This window comes from Hyla sarda, chromosome 1 (assembly GCF_029499605.1).
Source record: "Hyla sarda isolate aHylSar1 chromosome 1, aHylSar1.hap1, whole genome shotgun sequence".
Classification (NCBI taxonomy): domain Eukaryota; kingdom Metazoa; phylum Chordata; class Amphibia; order Anura; family Hylidae; genus Hyla; species Hyla sarda.
Window position 1 is genome coordinate 275,667,269 of NC_079189.1, and position 24,674 is coordinate 275,691,942.

Consider the following 24,674-nt stretch of genomic DNA (forward strand, 5'->3'; position numbering starts at 1 on the left):
TAAGCTGAACGTGCCTGCACTCGTCCGAACGCAGACTGCTACCCAGCTTAGGGCCCGGTAAGTACTGGCATGGGAGACTGGCTGGGAATCCTGGGTGCTGTTGCCATTTTGCTCTATTGCTGCCTTCCGCTCCGATTCCGAAAAGAATTTATTGATGCTTAAATCCACAGTATACAAGATGTGAAGCTGTCGACGGCCATCCTAAGCTTAACTCGCCTGCTCTCGTCAGATCGCAGACTGGTACAGATTTTAGGGCCCGGTAAGTACCGGCATGAGACACTGGCTGGGAATCCCGGCTGCCGTTGACATTTTGCTCTGTTGCCGCCTTCCGTTCCGATTCCGAAAAGGATTTATTGATGCTTAAATGCACAGTATAAAGGGCAAGAAGCTGTCAACGACCATCCTAAGCTGAACGCGCCTGCTCTCATCAGATCGCAGACTGCTACCCAGCTTAGGGCCCGGTAAGTACTGGCATGGGAGACTGGCTGGGAATCCCAGGTGCAGTTGACATTTTGCTCTATTGCTGCCCTCCGCTTCGATTCCGAAAATAATTTATTGATGCTTAAATCCACAGTATACAAGGTGTGAAGCTGTCGACGGCCATCCTAAGCTTAACGCGCCTGCTCTCGTCAGATCGCAGACTGGTACAGATCTTAGGGCCCGGTAAGTACCGGCATGGGACACTGGCTGGGAATCCCGGCTGCCGTTGACATTTTGCTCTGTTGCCGCCTTACGCTCCGATTCCGAAAAGGATTTATTGATGCTTAAATCCACAGTATACAGGGTGTGAAGATGTCTACGGCCATCCTAAGCTGAATGCGCCTGTTCTCGTCAGATCGCAGACTGGTACAGATCTTAGGGCCCGGTAAGTACCGGCATGGGACACTGGCTGGGAATCCCGGCTGCCGTTGACATTTTGCTCTGTTGCCGCCTTCCGTTCCGTTCCGATTCCGAAAAGGATTTATTGATGCTTAAATGCACAGTATAAAGGGCGAGAAGCTGTCAACAGCCATCCTTAGCTGTATGCGACTCCTCTCGTCCGATCGCAGACTGCTACCCAGCTTAGGGCCCGGTAAGTACCAGCATGGGAGACTGCCTGGGAATCCCGGCTGCCGTTGACATTTTGCTCTGTTGCCGCCTTCCGTTCCGATTCCGAAAAGGATTTATTGATGCTTAAATGCACAGTATACAAAATGTGAAGCTGTCAACGGCCATCCTAAGCTGAACGCGCCTGCTCTCGGCAGATCGCAGACTGCTACCCAGCTTAGGGCCTGGTAAGAACCAGCATGGGAGACTGGCTGGGAATCCCGGGTGCAGTTGACATTTTAATCTGTTGCCGCCTTCCGCTCCGATTCGGAAAAGGATTTATTGATGCTAAAATGCACAGTATAAAGGGCATGAAGCTGTTAACGGCCATCCTAAGCTGAACGCGCCTGCTCTCGTCAGATCGCAGACTGCTACCCAGGTTAGGGCCCGGTAAGTACCAGCATGGGAGACTGGCTGGGAATCTCAGGTGTTGTTGACATTTTGCTCTGTAGCTCTGTAGACATTTTGCTCCGATTCCGAAAAGGATTTATTGATGCTTAAATCCACAATATACAGGGTGTGAAACCGTCTACGGCTATCCTAAGCTGAATGCGCCTGTTCTTGTCAGATCGCAGACTGCTGCCCGGCAAATACGGGCATGGGAGACTGGCTGGCAATCCAAGGTGCTATTGACATTTTGATCTGTTGCAGCCTTCCTCTCCGATTAAAAAAAATATTTATTGATGCTTAAATCCACAGTATACAAGGCATGAAGATGTCAACGGCCATCCTAAGCTGAACGCGCCTGCTCTCGTCAGATCGCAGACTGCTTCCCAGCTTAGGGCCTGGTAGGTACCAGCATTGGAAACTGGCTGGGAATCCCGGGTGCAGTTGACACTTTAATCTGTTGCCGCCTTCCGCTCCGATTCGGAAAAGGATTTATTGATGCTTAAATGCACAGTATAAAGGGCGTGAAGCTGTCAACGGCCATCCTAAGCTGAACGCGCCTGCCCTCGTCAGATCGCAGACTGCTACCCAGCTTAGGGCCCGTTAAGTACCAGCATGGGAGACTGGCTGGGAATCCCGGGTGCAGTTGACATTTTGCTCTGTTTCTGCTCCGATTCCGAAAATTATTTATTGATGCTTAAATCCACAGTATACAAAGTGTGAAGCTGTCAACGGCCTTCCTAAGCTGAACGCGCCTGCTCTCGTCAGATCGCAGACTGCTACCCAGCTTAGGGCCCGGTAAGTACCAGCATGGGAGACTGGCTGGGAATCCCAGGTGTTGTTGACATTTTGCTCTGTAGCCGCCTTCCGCTCCCATTTGGAAAAGGATTTATTGATGCTTAAATCCACAGTATACAGGGTGTGAAGCCGTCTACGGCTATCCTAAGCTGAATGTGCCTGTTCTTGTCAGATCGCAGACTTTTACCCAGCTTAGGGCCCGGTAAGTACCAGCATGGGAGACTGGCTGGGAATCTCAGGTGTTGTTGACATTTTGCTCTGTAGCTCTGTAGACATTTTGCTCCGATTCCGAAATGGATTTATTGATGCTTAAATCCACAATATACAGGGTGTGAAGCCGTCTACGGCTATCCTAAGCTGAATGTGCCTGTTCTTGTCAGATCGCAGACTGCTGCCCGGCAAGTACGGGCATGGTAGACTGGCTGGCAATCCAAGGTGCTATTGACATTTTTCTCTGTTGCTGCCTTCCTCTCCGATTCCGAAAAGGATTTATTGATGCTTAAATGCACAGTATAAAAAGCATGATGCTGTCAATGGCTGTCCTAAGCTGAACGCGCCTGCTCTTGTCAGATCGCAGACTGCTACCCAGCTTAGGGCCTGGTAAGTACCAGCATGGGAGACTGGCTGGGAATCCCGGGTGCAGTTGACATTTTAATCTGTTGCCGCCTTCCGCTCCGATTCGGAAAAGGATTTATTGATGCTTAAATCCACAATATACAGGGTGTGAAGCTGTCAACGGCCATCCTAAGCCTGAACGTGCCTGCTCTCCTCAGATCGCAGACTGCTGCCCGGCAGTTACCGGCATGGGAGACTGGCTGGCAGTCCAAGGTGCCATTGACATTTTGCTCTCTTGCCGCCTTCCTCTCCGATTAATAAAAATATTTATTGATGCTTAAATCCACAATATACAAGGCGTGAAGATGTCAACGGCCATCCTAAGCTGAACGCGCCTGCTCTCGTCAGATCGCAGACTGCTACCCAGCTTAGGGCCCAGTAAGTACCGGCATGGGAGACTGGCTGGGAATCCCGGGTGCAGTTGACATTTTGCTCTGTTGCCGCCTTCCGTTTCGATTCCGAAAAGGATTTATTGATGCTTAAATGCACAGTATAAAAAGCATGAAGCTGTCAACGGCCATCCTAAGCTTAACGCGCCTACTCTCGTCAGATCGCAGACTGGTACAGATCTTAGGGCCCGGTAAGTACCGGCATGGGACAATGGCTGGGAATCCTGGCTGCCGTTGACATTTTGCTCTGTTGCCGCCTTCCGTTTCGAAAAGGATTTATTGATGCTTAAATGCACAGTATAAAGGGCGAATAGCTGTCAACGGCCATCCTAAGCTGAACGCGCCTGCTCTCATCAGATCGCAGACTGCTACCCAGCTTAGGGCCCGGTAAGTACTGGCATGGGAGACTGGCTGGGAATCCCGGGTGCCATTGACATTTTGCTCTATTGCTGCCTTCCGCTCCGATTCCGAAAAGAATTTATTGATGCTTAAATCCACAGTATACAAGGAGTGAAGATGTCTACGGCCATCCTTAGCTGAATGCGCCTGTTCTCGTCAGATCGCAGACTGCTACCCTGCTTCGGGCCTGGTAAGTACCAGCATGGGAGACTGGCTGGGAATCCCGGGTGCACTTGACATTTTGCTCTGTTTCTGCTCCGATTCCGAAAATTATTTATTGATGCTAAAATCCACAGTATACAAAGTGTGAAGCTGTCAACGGCCATCCTAAGCTGAACGCGCCTGCTCTCGTCAGATCGCAGACTGCTACCCAGCTTAGGGCCTGGTAAGTACCAGCATGGGAGACTGGCTGGGAATCCCGGGTGCAGTTGACATTTTAATCTGTTGCCGCCTTCCGCTCCGATTCGGAAAAGGATTTATTGATGCTTAAATCCACAATATACAGGGTGTGAAGCTGTCAACGGTCATCCTAAGCCTGAACGTGCCTGCTCTCCTCAGATCGCAGACTGCTGCCCGGCAGTTAACGGCATGGGAGACTGGCTGGCAATCCAAGGTGCCATTGACATTTTGCTCTGTTGCCGCCTTCCTCTCCGATTAATAAAAATATTTATTGATGCTTAAATCCACAATATACAAGGCGTGAAGATGTCAACGGCCATCCTAAGCTGAACGCGCCTGCTCTCGTCAGATCGCAGACTGCTACCAAGCTTAGGGCCCAGTAAGTACCATCATGGGAGACTGGCTGGGAATCCCGGGTGCAGTTGACATTTTGCTCTGTTGCCGCCTTCCGTTCCGTTCCGATTCCGAAAATTATTTATTGATGCTTAAATGCACAGTATAAAAAGCATGAAGCTGTCAATGGCCATCCTAAGCTGAACGCGCCTGCTCTCGTCAGTTCGCAGACTGCTACCCAGCTTAGGGCCCGGTAAGTACTGGCATGGGAGACTGGCTGAGAATCCCGGGTGCCGTTGACATTTTGCTCTATTGCTCCGATTCCGAAAATAATTTATTGATGCTTAAATCCACAGTATACAAGGTGTGAAGCTGTCAACAGCCATCCTAAGCTTAACGCGCCTGCTCTCGTCAGATCGCAGACTGGTACAGATCTTAGGGCCCGGTAAGTACCGGCATGGGACACTGGCTGGGAATCCCGGCTGCCATTGACATTTTGCTCTGTTGCCGCCTTCCGTTCCGATTCCGAAAAGGATTTATTGATGCTTAAATCCACAGTATACAGGGTGTGAAGATGTCTATGGCCATCCTAAGCTGAATGCGCCTGTTCTCGTCATATCGCAGACTGCTACCCAACTTCGGGCCTGGTAAGTACCAGCATGAGAGACTGGCTGGGAATCCCGGGTGCAGTTGACATTTTCCTCTGTTTCTGCTCCGATTCCGAAAATTATTTATTGATGCTTAAATCCACAGTATACAAAGTGTGAAACTGTCAACGGCCATCCTAAGCTAAACGCACCTGCTCTCGTCAGATCGCAGACTGCTACCCAGCTTAGGGCCTGGTAAGTACCAGCATGGGAGACTGGCTGGGAATCCCGGGTGCAGTTGACATTTTAATATGTTGCCGCCTTCCGCTCCGATAAGGAAAAGGATTTATTGATGCTTATATGCACAGTATAAAGGGCGTGAAGCTGTCAACGGCAATCCTAAGCTGAATGCGCCTGTTCTTGTCAGATCGCAGACTGCTTCCCAGCTTCGGGCCCGGTAAGTACCAGCATGGGAGACTGGCTGGGAATCCCGGGTGCAGTTGACATTTTGCTCTGTTTCTGCTCCAATTCCGAAATTTATTTATTGATGCTTAAATCCACAGTATACAAAGTGTGAAGCTGTCAACGGCCATCCTAAGCTGAACGTGCCTGCTCTTGTCAGATCGCAGACTGCTACCCAGCTTAGGGCCTGGTAAGTACCAGCATGGGAGACTGGCTGGGAATCCCGGGTGCAGTTGACATTTTAATCTGTTGCCGCCTTCCGCTCCGATTCGGAAAATGATTTATTGATGCTTAAATCCACAATATACAAGGTGTGAAGCTGTCAACGGCCATCCTAAGCTGAACGTGCCTGCTCTCCTCAGATCGCAGACTGCTGCCCGGCAGATACCGGCATGGGAGACTGGCTGGCAATCCAAGGTGCCATTGACATTTTGCTCTGTTGCCGCCTTCCTTTCTGATTAATAAAATATTTATTGATGCTTAAATCCACAATATACAAGGCATGAAGATGTCAACGGCCATCCTAAGCAGAACGCGCCTGCTCTCGTCAGATCGCAGACTGCTACCCAGCTTAGGGCCCAGCAAGTACCGGCATGGGAGACTGGCTGGGAATCCCGGGTGCAGTTGACATTTTGCTCTGTTGCCTCCTGCCGTTCCGATTCCGAAAAGGATTTATTGATGCTTAAATGCACAGTATAAAAAGCATGAAGCTGTCAATGGCCATCCTAAGCTGAACACGCCTGCTCTCGTCAGATCGCAGACTGCTACCCAGCTTAGGGCCCGGTAAGTACTGGCATGGGAGACTGGATGGGAATCCCGGTTGCCGTTGACATTTTGCTCTATTGCTGCCTTCCGCTCCGATTCCGAAAAGAATTTATTGATGCTTAAATGCACAGTATAAAGAGCGAGAAGCTGTCAACGGCCATCCTAAGCTGAACGCGCCTGCTCTCGTCAGATCGCAGACTGCTACCCAGCTTAGGGCCCGGTAAGTACTGGCATGGGAGACTGGCTGGGAATCCCAGGTGTTGTTGACATTTTGCTCTGTAGCCGCCTTACGCTTCGATTCCGAAAAGGATTTATTGATGCTTAAATCCACAGTATACAGGGTGTGAAGCCGTCTACGGCTATCCTAAGCTGAATGTGCCTGTTCTTGTCAGATCGCAGACTGCTGCCCGGCAAGTACGGGCATGGGAGACTGGCTGGCAATCCAAGGTGCTATTGACATTTTGCTCTGTTGCCGCCTTCCTCTCCGATTCCGAAAAGGATTTTTTGATGCTTAAATGCACAGTATAAAAAGCATGAAGCTGTCAATGGCCATCCTAAGCTGAACGCGCCTGCTCTCGTCAGATTGCAGACTGCTACCCAGCTTAGGGCCCGGTAAGTACTGGCATGGGAGACTGGCTGGGAATCCCAGGTCCCATTGACATTTTGTTCTACTGCTGCCTTCCGCTCCGATTCCGAAAATAATTTATTGATGCTTAAATCCACAGTATACAAGGTGTGAAGCTGTCGACGGCCATTCTAAGCTTAACGCGCCTGCTCTCGTCAGATCGCAGACTGGTACAGATCTTAGGGCCCGGTAAGTACCAGCATGGGAGACTGGCTGGGAATCCCGGGTGCAGTTGACATTTTAATCTGTTGCCGCCTTCCGCTCCGATTCGGAAAAGGATTTATTGATGCTTAAATCCACAATATACAGGTTGTGAAGCTGTCAACGGCCATCCTAAGCCTGAACGTGCCTGCTCTCTTCAGATCGAACAGACTGCTGCCCGGCAGTTACCGGCATGGGAGACTGGCTGGCAATCCAAGGTGCCATTGACATTTTGCTCTGTTGCCGCCTTCCTCTCCGATTAATAAAAATATTTATTGATGCTTAAATCCACAATATACAAGGCATGAAGATGTCAACGGCCATCCTAAGCTGAACGCGCCTGCTCTCGTCAGATCGCAGACTGCTACCCAGCTTAGGGCCCAGTAACTACCGGCATGGGAGACTGGCTGGGAATCCCGGGTGCAGTTGACATTTTGCTCTGTAGCCGCCTTCCGTTCCGATTCCGAAAAGGATTTATTGATGCTTAAATGCACAGTATAAAAAGCATGAAGCTGTCAACGGCCATCCTAAGCTTAACGCGCCTACTCTCGTCAGATCGCAGACTGGTACCCAGCTTAGGGCCTGGTAAGTACCAGCATGGGAGACTGGCTGGGAATCCCGGGTGCAGTTGACATTTTAATCTGTTGCCGCCTTCCGCTCCGATTCGGAAAAGGATTTATTGATGCTTAAATCCACAATATACAGGGTGTGAAGCTGTCAACGGTCATCCTAAGCCTGAACGTGCCTGCTCTCCTCAGATCGCAGACTGCTGCCCGGCAGTTAACGGCATGGGAGACTGGCTGGCAATCCAAGGTGCCATTGACATTTTGCTCTGTTGCCGCCTTCCTCTCCGATTAATAAAAATATTTATTGATGCTTAAATCCACAATATACAAGGCGTGAAGATGTCAACGGCCATCCTAAGCTGAACGCGCCTGCTCTCGTCAGATCGCAGACTGCTACCAAGCTTAGGGCGCAGTAAGAACCATCATGGGAGACTGGCTGGGAATCCCGGGTGCAGTTGACATTTTGCTCTGTTGCCGCGTTCCGTTCCGATTCCGAAAATGATTTATTGATGCTTAAATGCACAGTATAAAAAGCATGAAGCTGTCAATGGCCATCCTAAGCTGAACGCGCCTGCTCTCGTCAGATCGCAGACTGCTACCCAGCTTAGGGCCCGGTAAGTACTGGCATGGGAGACTGGCTGAGAATCCCGGGTGCCGTTGACATTTTTCTCTATTGCTCCGATTCCGAAAAGAATTTATTGATGCTTAAATCCACAGTATACAAGGTGTGAAGCTGTCAACAGCCATCCTAAGCTTAACGCGCCTGCTCTCGTCAGATCGCAGACTGGTACATATCTGAGGGCCTGGTAAGTACCGGCATGGGACACTGGCTGGGAATCCCGGCTGCCGTTGACATTTTGCTCTGTTGCCGCCTTCCGTTCCGATTCCGAAAAGGATTTATTGATGCTTAAATGCACAGTATACAAAATGTGAAGTTGTCAACCGCCATCCTAAGCTGAACGCGCCTGGTCTCGTCAGATCGCAGACTGCTACCCAGCTTAGGGCCTGGTAAGTACCAGCATTGGAGACTGGCTGGGAATTCTGGGTGCAGTTGACATTTTAATCTGTTGCCGCCTTCCGCTCCGATTCGGAAATGGATTTATTGATGCTTAAATGCACAGTATAAAGGGCGTGAAGCTGTCAACGGCCATCTTAAGCTGAACGCGCCTGCTCTCGTCAGATCGCAGACTGCTACCCTGCTTAGGGCCCGGTAAGTACCAGCATGGGAGACTGGCTGGGAATCTCTGGTGTTGTTGACATTTTGCTCTGTAGCTCTGTAGACATTTTGCTCCGATTCCGAAAAGGATTTATTGATGCTTAAATCCACAATATACAGGGTGTGAAGCCGTCTACGGCTATCCTAAGCTGAATGCGCCTGTTCTTGTCAGATCGCAGACTGCTGTCCGGCAAGTACGGGCATGGGAGACTGGCTGGCAATCCAAGGTGCTATTGACATTTTGCTCTGTTGCCGCCTTCCTCTCCGATTAACAAAAATATTTATTGATGCTTAAATCCACAGTATACAAGGAGTGAAGCTGTCGACGGCCATCCTAAGCTTAACGTGACTGCTCTCGTCAGATCGCAGACTGCTACCCAGCTTAGGGACCGGTAACTACTGGCATGGGAGACTGGCTGGGAATCCCGGGTGCCGTTGACATTTTGCTCTATTGCTGCCTTCTGCTCCGATTCCAAAAATAATTTATTGATGCTTAAATCCACAGTATACAAGGAGTGAAGCTGTCGACGGCCATCCTAAGCTTAACGCGCCTGCTCTCGTCAGATCGCAGACTGTTACAGATCTTAGGGCCCGGTAAGTACCGGCATGGGACACTGGCTGGGAATCCCGGCTGCCGTTGACATTTTGCTCTGTTGCCGCCTTCCGAAAAGGATTTATTGATGCTTAAATGCACAGTATAAAGGGCGAGAAGCTGTCAACGGCCATCCTAAGCTGAACGCGCCTGCTCTCGTCAGATCGCAGACTGCTACCCATCTTCGGGCCTGGTAAGTACCAGCAAGGGAGACTGGCTGGGAATCCCGAGTGCAGTTGACATTTTGCTCCGATTCCGAAAATTATTTATTGATGCTTAAATCCACAGTTTACAAAGTGTGAAGCTGTCAACGGGCATCCTAAGCTGAACGCGCCTGCTCTCGTCAGATCGCAGACTGCTACCCAGCTTAGGGCCTGGTAAGTACCAGCATGGGAGACTGGCTGGGAATCCCGGGTGCAGTCGACATTTTAATCTGTTGCCGCCTTCCGCTCCGATTCGGAAAAGGATTTATTGATGCTTAAATCCACAACATACAGGGTGTGAAGCTGTCAACAGCCATCCTAAGCCTGAACGTGCCTGCTCTCCTCAGATCGCAGACTGCTGCCCGGCAGATACCGGCATGGGAGACTGTCTGGCAATCCAAGGTACCCTTGACATTTTGCTCTGTTGCCGCCTTCCTCTCCGATTAATAAAAATATTTATTGATGCTTAAATCCACAATATACAAGGCGTGAAGATGTCAACGGCCATCCTAAGCTGAACGTGCCTGCTCTCGTCAGATCGCAGACTGCTACCAAGCTTAGGGCCCAGTAAGTACCATCATGGGAGACTGGCTGGGAATCCCGGGTGCAGTTGACATTTTGCTCTGTTGCCGCCTTCCGTTCCGATTCCGAAAAGGATTTATTGATGCTTAAATGCACAGTATAAAAAGCATGAAGCTGTCAATGGCCATCCTAAGCTGAATGCGCCTGCTCTCGTCAGTTCGCAGACTGCTACCCAGCTTAGGGCCTGGAAAGTACTGGCATGGGAGACTGGCTGAGAATCCCGGTTGCTGTTGACATTTTGCTCTATTGCTCCGATTCCGAAAAGAATTTATTGATGCTTAAATCCACAGTATACAAGGTGTGAAGCTGTCAACAGCCATCCTAAGCTTAACGCGTCTGCTCTCGTCAGATCGCAGACTGGTACAGATCTTAGGGCCTGGTAAGTACCGGCATGGGACACTGGCTGGGAATCCCGGCTGCCGTTGACATTTTGCTCTGTTGCTGCCTTCCGTTCCGATTCCGAAAAGGATTTATTGATGCTTAAATGCACAGTATACAAAGTGCAAAGCTGTCAACCGCCATCCTAAGCTGAACGCGCCTGGTCTCGTCAGATCGCAGACTGTTACCCAGCTCAGTGCCTGGTAAGTACCAGCATGGGAGACTGGCTGGGAATCCCGGGTGCAGTTGACATTTTAATCTGTTGCCGCCTTCCGCTCCGATTCGGAAATGGATTTATTGATGCTTAAATGCACAGTATAAAGGAAAAGAAGCTGTCAACAGCCATCCTAAGCTTAACGCGCCTGCTCTCATCAGATCGCAGACTGCTACCCTGCTTAGGGCCCGGTAAGTACCAGCATGGGAGACTGGCTGGGAATCTCAGGTGTTGTTGACATTTTGCTCTGTAGCTCTGTAGACATTTTGCTCCGATTCCGAAAAGGATTTATTCATGCTTAAATCCACAATATACAGGGTGTGAAGCCGTCTACGGCTTTCCTAAGCTGAATGCGACTTTTCTTGTCAGATCGCAGACTGCTGCCCGGCAAGTACGGGCATGGGAGACTGGCTGGCAATCCAAGGTGCTATTGACATTTTGCTCTGTTGCCGCCTTCCTCTCCGATTAAAAAAAATATTTATTGATGCTTAAAACCACAGTATACAAGGCGTGAAGATGTCAACAGCCATCCTAAGCTGAACGTGCCTGCTCTCGTCAGATCGCAGACTGCTAACCAGCTTAGGGCCCGGTAAGTACTGGCATGGGAGACTGGCTGGGAATCCCGGGTGCCGTTGACATTTTGCTTTATTGATGCTTAAATCCACAGTATACAAGGTGTGAAGCTGTCGACGGCCATCCTAAGCTTAACGCGCCTGCTCTCGTCAGATCGCAGACTGGTACAGATTTTAGGGCCCGGTAAGTACCGGCATGGGACACTGGTTGGGAATCCCGGCTGCCGTTGACATTTTGCTCTGTTGCCGCCTTCCGTTCCGATCCTGAAAAGGATTTATTGATGCTTAAATGCACAGTATAAAGGGCAAGAAGCTGTCAACGGCCATCCTGAGCTGAACGCGCCTGCTCTCGTCAGATCGCAGACTGCTACCCAGCTTAGGGCCCGGTAAGTACCAGCATGGGAGACTGGCTGGGAATCCTGAGTGCAGTTGACATTTTGCTCCGATTCCGAAAATTATTTCTTGATGCTTAAATCCACAGTATAAAAAGCATGAAGCTGTCAATGGCTGTCCTAAGCTGAACACGCCTGCTCTCGTCAGATCGCAGACTGCTACCCAGCTTAGGGCCCGGTAAGTACTGGCATGGGAGACTGGCTGGGAATCCCGGGTGCAGTTGACATTTTGCTCTGTTTCTGCTCCGATTCCGAAAATTATTTCTTGATGCTTAATTCCACAGTATACAAAGTGTGAAGCTGTCAACGGCCATCCTAAGCTGAACGCGCCTGCTCTCGTCAGATCGCAGACTGCTACCCAGCTAAGGGCGTGGTAAGTACCAGCATGGGAGACTGGCTGGGAATCCGGGGTGCAGTTGACAATTTAATCTGTTGCCGCCTTCCGCTCCGATTCGGAAAAGGATTTATTGATGCTTAAATCCACAATATACAGGGTGTGAAGCTGTGAACGGCCATCCTAAGCCTGAATGTGCCTGCTCTCCTCAGATCGCAGACTGCTGCCCGGCAGATAGCGGCATGGGAGACTGGCTGGCAATCCAAGGTGCCATTGACATTTTGCTCTGTTGCCGCCTTCCTCTCCGATTAATAAAAATATTTATTGATGCTTAAATCCATAGTATACAAGGCTTGAAGATGTCAACGGCCATCCTAAGCTGAATGCGCCTTCTCTCGTCAGATCGCAGACTGCTACCCGGCTTAGGGCCCAGTAAGTACCGGCATGGGAGACTGGCTGGGAATCCCGGGTGCAGTTGACATTTTGCTCTGTTGCCGCCTTCCGCTCCGATTCGGAAAAGGATTTATTGATGCTTAAATGCACAGTATAAAGGGCGAGAAGCTGTCAACGGCCATCCTAAGCTGAACGCGCCTGCTCTCGTCAGATCGCAGACTGGTACAGATCTTAGGGCCCGGTAAGTACCGGCATGGGACACTGGCTGGGATTCCCGGCTGCCGTTGACATTTTGCTCTGTTGCCGCCTTTCGCTCCGATTCCGAAAAGGATTTATTGATGCTTAAATCCACAGTATACAGGGTGTGAAGATGTCTACGGCCATCTTAAGCTGAATGCACCTGTTCTCGTCAGATCGCAGACTGCTTCCCAGCTTCGGGCCTGGTAAGTACCAGCATGGGAGACTGGCTGGGAATCCCGGGTGCAGTTGACATTTTGCTCTGTTTCTGCTCCGATTCCGAAAATTATTTATTGATGCTTAAATCCACAGTATACAAAGTTTGAAGCTGTCAACGGCCATCCTAAGCTGAACGCGCCTGCTCTCGTCAGATCGCAGACTGCTACCCAGCTTAGGGCCCGGTAAGTACCAGCATGGGAGACTGGCTGGGAATCCCAGGTGTTGTTGACATTTTGCTCTGTAGCCGCCTTCCGCTTCGATTCCGAAAAGGATTTATTGATGCTTAAATCCACAGCATACAGGGTGTGAAGCCGTCTATGGCTATCCTAAGCTGAATGTGCCTGTTCTTGTCAGATCGCAGACTGCTGCCCGGCAAGTACGGGCATGGGAGACTGGCTGGCAATCCAAGGTGCTATTGACATTTTGCTCTGTTGCCGCCTTCCTCTCCGATTTCGAAAAGGATTTATTGATGCTTAAATGCACAGTATAAAAAGCATGAAGCTGTCAATGGCCATCGTAAGCTGAAAGTGCCTCCTCTCGTCAGATCGCAGACTGCTACCCAGCTTAGGGCCCGGTAGGTACTGGCAGGGGAGACTGGCTGGGAATCCCAGGTGCCGTTGACATTTTGCTCTATTGCTGCCCTCCGCTCCGATTCCGAAAATAATTTATCGATGCTTAAATCCACAGTATACAAGGTGTGAAGCTGTCGACGGCCATCCTAAGCTTAACGCGCCTGCTCTCATCAGATCGCAGGTTGGTACAGATCTTAGGGCCCGGTAGGTACCGGCATGGGACACTGGCTCGGAATCCCGGCTGCCGTTGACATTTTGCTCTGTTGCCGCCTTACGCTCTGATTCCGAAAAGGATTTATTGATGCTTAAATCCACAGTATACAGGGTGTGAAGATGTCTACGGCCATCCTAAGCTGAATGCGCCTGTTCTCGTCAGATCGCAGACTGGTACAGATCTTAGGGCCCGGTAAGTACCGGCATGGGACACTGGCTGGGAATCCCGGCTGCCATTGACATTTTGCTCTGTTGCCGCCTTCCGTTCCGATTCCAAAAAGGATTTATTGATGCTTAAATGCACAGTATAAAGGGCGAGAAGCTGAACGCGCCTGCTCTCGTCAGATCGTAGACTGCTACCCAGCTTAGGGCCCGGTAAGTACCAGCATGGGAGACTGGCTGGGAATCCCGGCTGCCGTTGACATTTTGCTCTGTTGCCGCTTTCCGTTCCGATTCCGAAAAGGATTTATTGATGCTTAAATGCACAGTATACAAAATGTGAAGCTGTCAACGGCCATCCTAAGCTGAACCCGCCTGCTCTCATCAGATCGCAGACTGCTACCCAGCTTAGGGCCTGGTAAGTTATAGCATGGGAGACTGGCCGGGAATCCCGGGTGCAGTTGACATTTTAATCTGTTGCCGCCTTCCGCTCCGATTCGGAAAAGGATTTATTGATGCTTAAATCCACAGTATACAGGGTGTGAAGATGTCTACGGCCATCCTAAGCTGAATGCGCCTGTTCTCGTCAGATCGCAGACTGGTACAGATCTTAGGGCCCGGTAAGTATCGGCATGGGACACTGGCTGGGAATCCCGGCTGCCGTTGACATTTTGCTCTGTTGCCGCCTTACGCTCCAATTCCTAAAAGGATTTATTGATGCTTAAATCCACAGTATACAGGGTGTGAAGATGTCTACGGCCATTATAAGCTGAATGCGCCTGTTCTCGTCAGATCGCAGACAGCTTCCCAGCTTTGGGCCTGGTAAGTACCAGCATGGAAGACTGGCTGGGAATCCCGGGTGCAGTTGACATTTTGCTCTGTTTCTGCTCCGATTCCGAAAATTATTTATTGATGCTTAAATCCACAGTATACAAAGTGTGAAGCTGTCAACGGCCATCCTAAGCTGAACGCGCCTGCTCTCGTCAGATCGCAGACTGCTACCCAGCTTAGGGCCCGGTAAGTACCAGCATGGGACACTGGCTGGGAATCCCGGGTGCAGTTGACATTTTGCTCTATTGCTGCCTTCCGCTCCGATTCCGAAAAGAATTTATTGATGCTTAAATCCACAGTATACAAGGTGTGAAGCTGTCGACGGCCATCCTAAGCTTAACGCGCCTGCTCTCGTCAGATCGCAGACTGGTACAGATCTTAGGGCCTGGTAAGTACCGGCATGGGAAAATGGCTGGGAATTCTGGCTGCCGTTGACATTTTGCTCTGTTGCCGCCTTCCGTTCCGATTCCGAAAAGGATTTATTGATGCTTAAATGCACAGTATAAAGGGCGAGAAGCTGTCAACGGCCATCCTAAGCTGAATGCGCCTGCTCTCGTCAGATCGCAGACTGCTACCCAGCTTAGGGCCCGGTAAGAACCAGCATGGGAGACTAGCTGGGAATCCCGGCTGCCGTTGACATTTTGCTCTGTTGCCGCCTTCCGTTCCGTTCCGATTCCGAAAAGGATTTATTGATGCTTAAATGCACAGTATACAAAATGTGAAGCTGTCAACGGCCATCCTAAGCTGAACGCGCCTGCTCTCATCAGATCGCAGACTGCTACCCAGCTTAGGGCCTGGTAAGTACCAGCATGGGAGACTGGCTGGGAATCCCGGGTGCAGTTGACATTTTAATCTGTTGCCGCCTTCCGCTCCGATTCGGAAAAGGATTTATTGATGCTTAAATCCACAGTATACAGGGTGTGAAGAGGTCTACGGCCATCCTAAGCTGAATGCGCCTGTTCTCGTCAGATCGCAGACTGGTACAGATCTTAGGGCCCGGTAAGTACCGGCATGGGACACTGGCTGGGAATCCCGGCTGGCGTTGACATTTTGCTCTGTTGCCGCTTTCCGTTCCGATTCCGAAAAGGATTTATTGATGCTTAAATGCACAGTATAAAGGGCGAGATGCTGTCAACGGCCATCCTAAGCTGAACGCGCTTGCTCTCGTCAGATCGCAGACTGCTACCCAGCTTAGGGCCTGGTAAGAACCAGCATGGGAGACTCGCTGGGAATCCCGGGTGCAGTTGACATTTTAATCTGTTGCCGCCTTCCGCTCCGATTCGGAAAAGGATTTATTGATGCTAAAATGCACAGTATAAAGGGCATGAAGCTGTTAACGGCCATCCTAAGCTGGACGCGCCTGCTCTCATCAGATCGCAGACTGCTACCCAGCTTAGGGCCCGGTAAGTACCAGCATGGGAGACTGGCTGGGAATCTCAGGTGTTGTTGACATTTTGCTCTGTAGCTCTGTAGACATTTTGCTCCGATTCCGAAAAGGATTTATTGATGCTTAAATTCACAATATACAGGGTGTGAAGCCGTCTACGGCTATCCTTCGCTGAATGCGCCTGTTCTTGTCAGATCGCAGACTGCTGCCTGGCAAGTACGGGCATGGGAGACTGGCTGGCAATCCAAGGTGCTATTGACATTTTGATCTGTTGCAGCCTTCCTCTCCGATTAAAAAAAATATTTATTGATGCTTAAATCCACAGTATACAAGGCGTGAAGATGTCAACGGCCATCCTTCGCTGAACGCGCCTGCTCTCGTCAGATCGCAGACTGCTACCCAGCTTAGGGCCCGGTAAGTACTGGCATGGGAGACTGGCTGGGAATCCCGGGTGCCGTTGACATTTTGCTCTATTGCTGCCTTCCGCTCCGATTCCGAAAATAATTTATTGATGCTTAAATCCACAGTATACAAGGTGTGAAGCTGTCGACGGCCATCCTAAGCTTAACGCGCCTGCTCTCGTCAGATCGCAGACTGGTACAGATCTTAAGGCCCGGTAAGTACCGGCATGGGACACTGGCTGGGAATCCCGGCTGCCGTTGACATTTTGCTCTGTTGCCGCCTTCCGTTCCGATTCCGAAAAGGATTTATTGATGCCTAAATGCACAGTATAAAGGACGAGAAGCTGTCAACGGCCATCCTAAGCTGAACGCGCCTGCTCTCATCAGATCGCAGACTGGTACAGATCTTAGGGCCCGGTAAGTACCGGCATGGGACACTGGCTGGGAATCCCGGCTGCCGTTGACATTTTGCCCTGTTGCCGCCTTCCGTTCCGATTCCGAAAAGGATTTATTGATGCTTAAATGCACAGTATATAAAGTGTGAAGCTGTCAATGACCATCCTAAGCTGAATGCGCCTGCTCTCGTCAGATCGCAGACTGCTACCCAGCTTAAGGCCTGTTAAGTACCAGCATTGGAGACTGGCTGGGAATCCCGGGTGCAGTTGACATTTTAATCTGTTGCCGCCTTCCGCTCCGATTCGGAAAAGGATTTATTGATGCTTAAATGCACAGTATAAAGGGCGTGAAGCTATCAATGGCCATCCTAAGCTGAACGCGCCTGCTCTCGTCAGATCGCAGACTGCTACCCAGCTTAGGGCCCGGTAAGTACCAAAATGGGAGACTGGCTGGGAATCCCAGGTGTTGTTGACATTTTGCTCTTTAGCCGCCTTCCGCTCCGATTCCGAAAAGGATTTATTGATGCTTAAATCCACAGTATACAGGGTGTGAAGCCGTCTACCGCTATCCTAAGCTGAATGTGCCTGTTCTTGTCAGATCGCAGACTGCTGCCCGGCAAGTACGGGCATGGGAGACTGGCTGGCAATCCAAGGTGCGATTGACATTTTGCTCTGTTGCCGCCTTCCTCTCCGATTCCGAAAAGGATTTATTGATGCTTAAATGCACAGTATAAAAATCACGAAGCTGTCAATGGCCATCCTAAGCTGAACGCGCCTGCTCTCGTCAGATCGCAGACTGCTACCCAGCTTAGGGCCCAATAAGTACTGGCATGGGAGACTGGCTGGGAATCCCGGGTGCCGTTGACATTTTGCTCTATTGCTGCCTTCCGCTATGATTCCGAAAATAATTTATTGATGCTTAAATCCACAGTATACAAGGTGTGAAGCTGTCGACGGCCATCCTAAGCTTAACGCGCCTGCTCTCGTCAGATCGCAGACTGGTACAGATCTCAGGGCCCGGTAAGTACCGGCATGGGACACTGGCTGGGAATCCCGGCTGCCGTTGACATTTTGCTCTGTTGCCGCCTTCCGTTCCGATTCCGAAAAGGATTTATTGATGCTTAAATGCACAGTATACAAAGTGTGAAGCTGTCAACGGCCATCCTAAGCTGAACGCGCCTGCTCTCATCAGATCGCAGACTGCTACCCAGCTTAGGGCCTGGTAAGTACCAGCATGGGAGACTGGCTGGGAATCCCAGGTGCAGTTGACATTTTAATCTGTTGCCGCCTTCCGCTCCGATTCGGAAAAGGATTTATTGATGCTTAAATCCACAATATACAGGGTGTGAAGCTGTCAACGGCCATCCTAAGCCTGAACGTGCCTGCTCTCCTCAGATCGCAGACTGCTGCCCGGCAGATACCGGCATGGGAGACTGGCTGGCAATCCAAGGTGCCATTGACATTTTGCTCTGTTGCCGCCTTCTTCTCCGATTAATAAAAATATTTATAGATGCTTAAATCCACAATATACAAGGCGTAAAGATGTCAACGGCCATCCTAAGCTTAACGCGCCTGCTCTCGTCAGATCGCAGACTGCTACCCAGCATAGGGCCCAGTAAGTACCGGCATGGGAGACTGGCTGGGAATCCCGGGTGCAGTTGACATTTTGCTCTGTTGCCGCCTTCCGCTCCGATTCGGAAAATGATTTATTGATGCTTAAATGCACAGTATAAAGGGCGTGAAGCTGTCAACGGCCATCCTTAGCTGAACGCGCCTGCTCTCGTCAGATCGCAGACTGCTACCCAGCTTAGGGCCCGGTAAGTACCAGCATGGGAGACTGGCTGGGAATCCCAGGTGTTGTTGACATTTTGCTCTGTAGCCGCCTTCCGCTCCGATTCCGAAAAGGATTTATTGATGCTTAAATCCACAGTATACAGGGTGTGAAGCTGTCTACGGCTATCCTAAGCTGAATGTGCCTGTTCTTGTCAGATCGCAGACTGCTGCCCGGCAAGTACGGGCATGGGAGACTGGCTGGCAATCCAATGTGCTATTGACATTTTGCTCTGTTGCCGCCTTCCTCTCCGATTCCGAAAAGGATTTATTGATGCTTAAATGCACAGTATGAAAAGCATGAAGCTGTCAATGGCCATCCTAAGCTGAACGCGCCTGTTCTCGTCAGATCGCAGACTGCTACCCAGCTTAGGGCCTGGTAAGTACTGGCATGGGAGACTGGCTGGAAATCCCGGGTGCCGTTGACATTTTGCTCTATTGCTGCCTTCCGCTCCGATTCAGAAAATAATTTATTGATTGATGCTTAAATCCACAGTATACAAGGTGTGAAGCTGTCGACGGCCATCCTAAGCTTAACGCGCCTGCTCTCGTCAGATCGCAGACTGGTACAGATCTTAGGGCCCGGTAAGTACCGGCATGAGACACTGGCTGGGAATCCCGGCTGCCGTTGACATTTTGCTCTGTTGCCGCCTTCCGTTCCGATTCCGAAAAGGATTTATTGATGCTTCAATGCACAGTATAAAGGGCGGGAAGCTGTCGACGGCCATCCTAAGCTGAACGCGCCTGCTCTCGTCAGATCGCAGACTACTACCCAGCTTAGGGCCCGGTAAGTACCAGCATGGGAGACTGGCTGGGAATCCCAGGTGTCGTTGACATTTTGTTCTGTTGCCGCCTTCCGCTCCGATTCCGAAAAGGATTTATTGATGCTTAAATCCACAGTATACAGGGTGTGAAGATGTCTACGGCCATCCTAAGCTGAATGCGCCTGTTCTCGTCAGATCGCAGACTGCTACCCAGCTTCGGGCCTGGTAAGTACCAGCATGGGAGACTGGCTCGGAATCCTGGCTGCCGTTGACATTTTGCTCTGTTTCTGCTCCGATTCTGAAAATTATTTATTGATGCTTAAATCCACAGTATACAAAGTGTGAAGCTGTCAACGGCCATCCTAAGCTGAACGCGCCTGCTATCGTCAGATCGCAGACTGCTATCCAGCTTAGGGCCCGGTAAGTACCAGCATGGGAGACTGGCTGGGAATCCCAGGTGTTGTTGACATTTTGCTCTGTAGCTGCCTTCCGCTTCGATTCCGAAAAGAATTTATTGATGCTTAAATCCACAGTATACAGGGTGTGAAGCCGTCTACGGCTATCCTAAGCTGTATGTGCCTGTTCTTGTCAGATCGCAGACTTCTGCCCGGCAAGTCCGGGCATGGGAGACTGGCTGGCAATCCAAGGAACTATTGACATTTTTCTCTTTTGCCGCCTTCCTCTCCGATTCCGAAAAGGATTTATTGATGCTTAAATGCACAGTATAAAAAGCATGAAGCTGTCAATGGCCATCGTAAGCTGAAAGTGCCTCCTCTCGTCAGATCGCAGACTGCTACCCAGCTTAGGGCCCGGTAGGTACTGGCAGGGGAGACTGGCTGGGAATCCCAGGTGCCGTTGACTTTTTTCTCTATTGCTGCCCTCCGCTCCGATTTCGAAAAGAATTTATCGATGCTTAAATCCACAGTATACAAGGTGTGAAGCTGTCGACGGCCATCCTAAGCTTAACGCGCCTGCTCTCATCAGATCGCAGACTGGTACAGATCTTAGGGCCCGGTAGGTACCAGCATGGGACACTGGCTGGGAATCCCGGCTGCTGTTGACATTTTGCTCTGCTGCCGCCTTACGCTCCGATTCCGAAAAGGATTTATTGATGCTTAAATCCACAGTATACAGGGTGTGAAGATGTCTACGGCCATCCTAAGCTGAATGCGCCTGTTCTCGTCAGATCGCAGACTGGTACAGATCTTAGGGCCCGGTAAGTACGGGCATGGGACACTGGCTGGGAATCCCGGCTGCCGTTGACATTTTGCTCTGTTGCCGCCTTCCGTTCCGATTCCAAAAAGGATTTATTGATGCTTAAATGCACAGTATAAAGGGCGAGAAGCTGTCAACGGCCATCCTAAGCTGAACGCGCCTGCTCTCTTCAGATCGCAGACTACTACCCAGCTTAGGGCCCGGTAAGTACCAGCATGGGAGACTGGCTGGGAATCCCAGGTGTCGTTGACATTTTGTTCTGTTGCCGCCTTCCGCTCCGATTCCGAAAAGGATTTATTGATGCTTAAATCCACAGTATACAGGGTGTGAAGATGTCTACGGCCATCCTAAGCTGAATGCGCCTGTTCTCGTCAGATCGCAGACTGCTACCCAGCTTCGGGCCTGGTAAGTACCAGCATGGGAGACTGGCTCGGATTCCTGGCTGCCGTTGACATTTTGCTCTGTTTCTGCTCCGATTCTGAAAATTATTTATTGATGCTTAAATCCACAGTATACAAAGTGTGAAGCTGTCAACGGCCATCCTAAGCTGAACGCGCCTGCTCTCGTCAGATCGCAGACTGCTATCCAGCTTAGGGCCCGGTAAGTACCAGCATGGGAGACTGGCTGGGAATCCCAGGTGTTGTTGACATTTTGCTCTGTAGCTGCCTTCCGCTTCGATTCCGAAAAGAATTTATTGATGCTTAAATCCACAGTATACAGGGTGTGAAGCCGTCTACGGCTATCCTAAGCTGTATGTGCCTGTTCTTGTCAGATCGCAGACTTCTGCCCGGCAAGTCCGGGCATGGGAGACTGGCTGGCAATCCAAGGAACTATTGACATTTTTCTCTTTTGCCGCCTTCCTCTCCGATTCCGAAAAGGATTTATTGATGCTTAAATGCACAGTATAAAAAGCATGAAGCTGTCAATGGCCATCGTAAGCTGAAAGTGCCTCCTCTCGTCAGATCGCAGACTGCTACCCAGCTTAGGGCCCGGTAGGTACTGGCAGGGGAGACTGGCTGGGAATCCCAGGTGCCGTTGACATTTTTCTCTATTGCTGCCCTCCGCTCCGATTTCGAAAAGAATTTATCGATGCTTAAATCCACAGTATACAAGGTGTGAAGCTGTCGACGGCCATCCTAAGCTTAACGCGCCTGCTCTCATCAGATCGCAGACTGGTACAGATCTTAGGGCCCGGTAAGTACCAGCATGGGACACTGGCTGGGAATCCCGGCTGCTGTTGACATTTTGCTCTGCTGCCGCCTTACGCTCCGATTCCGAAAAGGATTTATTGATGCTTAAATCCACAGTATACAGGGTGTGAAGATGTCTACGGCCATCCTAAGCTGAATGCGCTTGTTCTCGTCAGATCGCAGACTGGTACAGATCTTAGGGCCCGGTAAGTACGGGCATGGGACACTGGCTGGGAATCCCGGCTGCCGTTGACATTTTGCTCTGTTGCCGCCTTCCGTTCCGATTCCAAAAAGGATTTATTGATGCTTAAATGCACAGTATAAAGGGCGAGAAGCTGTCAACGGCCATCCTAAGCTGAACGCGCCTGCTCTCGTCAGATCGCAGACTGCTACCCAGCTTAGCGCCCGGTAAGTACCAGCATGGGAGACTGGCTGGGAATCCCGGCTGCCGTTGACATTTTGCTCTGTTGCCGCCTTCCGTTCCGATTCCGAAAAGGATTTATTGATGCTTAAATGCACAGTATACAAAATGTGAAGCTGTCAACGGCCATCCTAAGCTGAACCCGCCTGCTCTCATCAGATCGCAGACTGCTACCCAGCTTAGGGCCTGGTAAGTTATAGCATGGGAGACTGGCTGGGAATCCCGGGTGCAGTTGACATTTTAATCTGTTGCCGCCTTCCGCTCCGATTCGGAAAAGGATTTATTGATGCTTAAATCCACAGTATACAGGGTGTGAAGATGTCTACGGCCATCCTAAGCTGAATGCGCCTGCTCTCGTCAGATCGCAGACTGCTTCCCAGCTTCGGGCCTGGTAAGTACCAGCATGGGAGACTGGCTGGGAATCCCGGGTGCAGTTGACATTTTGCTCTGTTTCTTCTCCGATTCCGAAAATTATTTATTGATGCTTAAATCCACAGTATACAAAGTGTGAAGCTGTCAACGGCCATCCTAAGCTGAACGCGCCTGCTCTCGTCAGATCGCAGACTGCTACCCAGCTTAGGGCCCGTTAAGTACCAGCATGGGAGACTGGCTGGGAATCCCAGGTGTTGTTGACATTTTGTTCTGTAGCCGCCTTCCGCTTCGATTCCGAAAATGATTTATTGATGCTTAAATTCACAGTATACAGGGTGTGATGCCGTCTACGGCTATCCTAAGCTGAATGTGCCTGTTCTTGTCAGATCGCAGACTGCTGCCCGGCAAGTACGGGCATGAGAGACTGGCTGACAATCCAAGGTGCTATTGACATTTTGCTCTGTTGCCGCCTTCCTCTCCGATTCCGAAAAGGATTTATTGATGCTTAAATGCACAGTATAAAAAGCATGAAGCTGTCAATGGCCATCCTAAGCTGAACGCGCCTGCTCTCGTCAGATCGCAGACTGTTACCCAGCTTAGGGCCCGGTAAGTACTGGCAGGGGAGACTGGCTGGGAATCCCAGGTGCCGTTGACATTTTGCTCTATTGCTGCCTTCCGCTCCGATTCCGAAAATAATTTAATGATGCTTAAATCCACAGTATACAAGGTGTGAAGCTGTCGACGGCCATCCTAAGCTTAACGCGCCAGCTCTCGTCAGATCGCAGACTGGTACAGATCTTAGGGCCCGGTAAGTACCGGCATGGGACACTGGCTGGGAATCCCGGCTGCCGTTGACATTTTGCTCTGTTGCCGCCTTACGCTCCGATTCCGAAAAGGATTTATTGATGCTTAAATCCACAGTATACAGGGTGTGAAGAGGTCTACGGCCATCCTAAGCTGAATGCGCCTGTTCTCGTCAGATCGCAGACTGGTACAGATCTTAGGGCCCGGTAAGTACCGGCATGGGACACTGGCTGGGAATCCCGGCTGCCGTTGACATTTTGCTCTGTTGCCGCCTTCCGTTCCGATTCCGAAAAGGATTTATTGATGCTTAAATGCACAATATAAAGGGCAAGAAGCTGTCAACGGCCATCCTAAGCTGAACGCGCTTGCTCTTGTCAGATCGCAAACTGCTACCCAGCTTAGGGCCTGGTAAGAACTAGCATGGGAGACTGGCTGGGAATCCCGGGTGCACTTGACATTTTAATCTGTTGCCTCCTTCCGCTCCGATTCGGAAAAGGATTTATTGAAGCTTAAATCCACAGTATACAGGGTGTGAAGCTGTCAACGGCCATCCTAAGCTGAATGCGCCTGTTCTCGTCAGATCGCAGACTGGTACCCAGCTTAGGGCCCGGTAAGTACCATCATGGGAGACTGGCTGGGAATCCCAGGTGTCGTTGATGTTTTGCTCTGTTGCCGCCTTACGCTCCGATTCCGAAAAGGATTTATTGATGCTTAAATCCACAGTATACAGGGTGTGAAGATGTCTACGGCCATCCTAAGCTGAATGCGCCTGTTCTCGTCAGATCGCAGACTGGTACAGATCTTAGGGCCCGGTAAGTACCGGCATGGGACACTGGCTGGGAATCCCGGCTGCCGTTGACATTTTGCTCTGTTGCCGCCTTCCGTTCCGATTCCGAAAAGGATTTATTGATGCTTAAATGCACAGTATACAAAATATGAAGCTGTCAACGGCCATCCTAAGCTGAACGCGCCTGCTCTCGTCAGATCGCAGACTGCTACCCAGCTTAGGGCCTGGTAAGTACCAGCATGGGAGACTGGCTGGGAATCCCAGGTGCAGTTGACATTTTAATCTGTTGCCGCCTTCCGCTCCGATTCGGAAAAGGATTTATTGATGCTTAAATCCACAATATACAGGGTGTGAAGCTGTCAACGGCCATCCTAAGCCTGAACGTGCCT

General features: G+C 50.5%; 17 pseudogenes; all 17 read left to right on the forward strand.

Annotated features, from left to right (window-relative positions):
* Positions 1-2,200: 2,200 nt before the first annotated feature.
* LOC130352502 (5S ribosomal RNA) lies at positions 2,201-2,320 on the forward strand (annotated as a pseudogene).
* Positions 2,321-3,591: 1,271 nt separating this feature from the next.
* LOC130323579 (5S ribosomal RNA) lies at positions 3,592-3,711 on the forward strand (annotated as a pseudogene).
* A 277-nt stretch (positions 3,712-3,988) lies between these two features.
* On the forward strand, positions 3,989-4,108 carry LOC130351928 (5S ribosomal RNA; annotated as a pseudogene).
* A 2,059-nt stretch (positions 4,109-6,167) lies between these two features.
* LOC130346995 (5S ribosomal RNA) lies at positions 6,168-6,287 on the forward strand (annotated as a pseudogene).
* Positions 6,288-6,369: 82 nt separating this feature from the next.
* LOC130316867 (5S ribosomal RNA) lies at positions 6,370-6,489 on the forward strand (annotated as a pseudogene).
* Positions 6,490-8,155: 1,666 nt separating this feature from the next.
* LOC130322271 (5S ribosomal RNA) lies at positions 8,156-8,275 on the forward strand (annotated as a pseudogene).
* A 3,040-nt stretch (positions 8,276-11,315) lies between these two features.
* Positions 11,316-11,435, forward strand: LOC130353153 (5S ribosomal RNA; annotated as a pseudogene).
* A 1,620-nt stretch (positions 11,436-13,055) lies between these two features.
* Positions 13,056-13,175, forward strand: LOC130321078 (5S ribosomal RNA; annotated as a pseudogene).
* A 2,270-nt stretch (positions 13,176-15,445) lies between these two features.
* On the forward strand, positions 15,446-15,565 carry LOC130328277 (5S ribosomal RNA; annotated as a pseudogene).
* A 486-nt stretch (positions 15,566-16,051) lies between these two features.
* On the forward strand, positions 16,052-16,171 carry LOC130347047 (5S ribosomal RNA; annotated as a pseudogene).
* Positions 16,172-16,449: 278 nt separating this feature from the next.
* LOC130353041 (5S ribosomal RNA) lies at positions 16,450-16,569 on the forward strand (annotated as a pseudogene).
* Positions 16,570-18,053: 1,484 nt separating this feature from the next.
* Positions 18,054-18,173, forward strand: LOC130321896 (5S ribosomal RNA; annotated as a pseudogene).
* A 475-nt stretch (positions 18,174-18,648) lies between these two features.
* LOC130326688 (5S ribosomal RNA) lies at positions 18,649-18,768 on the forward strand (annotated as a pseudogene).
* Positions 18,769-21,240: 2,472 nt separating this feature from the next.
* Positions 21,241-21,360, forward strand: LOC130318933 (5S ribosomal RNA; annotated as a pseudogene).
* Positions 21,361-22,837: 1,477 nt separating this feature from the next.
* On the forward strand, positions 22,838-22,957 carry LOC130352040 (5S ribosomal RNA; annotated as a pseudogene).
* A 272-nt stretch (positions 22,958-23,229) lies between these two features.
* On the forward strand, positions 23,230-23,349 carry LOC130329448 (5S ribosomal RNA; annotated as a pseudogene).
* A 1,092-nt stretch (positions 23,350-24,441) lies between these two features.
* Positions 24,442-24,561, forward strand: LOC130329876 (5S ribosomal RNA; annotated as a pseudogene).
* The last annotated feature ends 113 nt before the right edge of the window (positions 24,562-24,674 follow it).